Raw genomic sequence first — 1,331 nt, 5'->3', positions numbered from 1 at the left:
ATGCTCTTATGGTTACTGTATTGAAAGTGTTTTGCGTAGGATGTGTGCAGTGCCCAGTAGTGCAATTTTCTGTATGTTATATATATTTGTAAGTCCTGGTGTTTTTGTTATGTATTTGTCTGAATATTTTTTTATTATACCTAAGGCACCTACTATGATAGGAATTGTTTCTGTTTTTAGATTCCACACTCGAGTTACCTCTATTTCCAGGTCTTTGTATTTTGAAAGTTTTTCCATTTCTTTTAGGGAAACGTTGTTATTATTATTATTATTATTATTATTATTATTATTATTATTATTATTATTATTATTATTATTATTATTATTATTAGTAGTAGTAGTAGTAGTAGTAGTAGTAGTAGGTATGGTATCATTTTTTATTTCTATTTTGTTTCTTTTAATGATATTTTGTATTATTTTATTTCCATTTCCAGGGAAATGATTTGAATCAGCATTCGTGGAAAGGATTCAGTGCGAAATTCCATGAGTATTCCAGTGAGAGTTACGACTTAAGTTTAAAGACCTTGGACCTTTCAAATAAACATGGGATTGTGTTCGATTTCCAAGAAGTTGCTGTGAGTTTACATTTTACCAATCACCTAGACAGAGTTCTTCTATATTACATTTGACACAAAACCTAGATGTTACTGGCTGCTGTCATAGATTTGGAAATTTTAAAATTTAGTAAATATTTTCAAATTTGGTATATGGATGTTTCCATTGTTGAACCTGAATTTGGGATTCATTTATTGTCAGAAGAATTTTGAACAATGTTGCAGAGGTTCAAAGCTGGATAATTTTTAGTCCAATTAGGAGACAAGAATTGAAAGTGGGTATCTTTTGCATGGTAGCTGTCTGTTCACAAAATGTTAGACATCATCATCATCATCATCATCATCATCATCATTTAACGTCCGCTTTCCGAGCTAGCATGGGTTGGACGATTTGACTGGGGACTGGCGAACCAGATGGCTACACCAGACTCCAATCTGATCTGGCAGAGTTTCTACAGCTGGATGCCCTTCCTAACGCCAACCACTCCGAGAGTGTAGTAGGTGCTTTTTACATGCCACTGGCACAAGGGCCAGTTCGGCGGTACTGGCAATGGCCACGCTCAAATGGTGTTTTTTATGTGCCACCTGCGCAGGAGTCAGTCCAATATTTTGTTCACATGCCACCGGCATAAGTGCCAGTAAGGCAAAGCTGGAAACAATCGCGCTCAAATGGTGCTTTTTATGTGCTACTGGCACGGAAGCGAGATCGCTGCCCTGGCAGTGATCCTGTTCGGATGGTGCTGTTAACACTCCACTGGCACCCATGCCAGTGGAAAA

The 1,331-nt window shown here is 37.1% G+C and overlaps 1 long non-coding RNA gene across 1 annotated transcript in view; it reads left to right on the top strand.

The window, feature by feature from the left end:
- The first annotated feature begins 369 nt into the window (after positions 1-369).
- LOC128249445 (uncharacterized) overlaps positions 370-1,331 on the top strand; it is a 5,117-nt gene continuing 4,155 nt past the window's right edge. The window contains exon 1 of the long non-coding RNA XR_008265568.1: positions 370-575. This is a non-coding gene — a long non-coding RNA (uncharacterized LOC128249445). The remainder of the gene's footprint in view (positions 576-1,331) is intronic.

Source organism: Octopus bimaculoides, chromosome 14, assembly GCF_001194135.2.
Source record: "Octopus bimaculoides isolate UCB-OBI-ISO-001 chromosome 14, ASM119413v2, whole genome shotgun sequence".
NCBI lineage: Eukaryota > Metazoa > Mollusca > Cephalopoda > Octopoda > Octopodidae > Octopus > Octopus bimaculoides.
The sequence above is the reverse complement of the archived record's forward strand: the minus strand, read 5'-3'. Positions and strand labels throughout refer to the sequence as shown.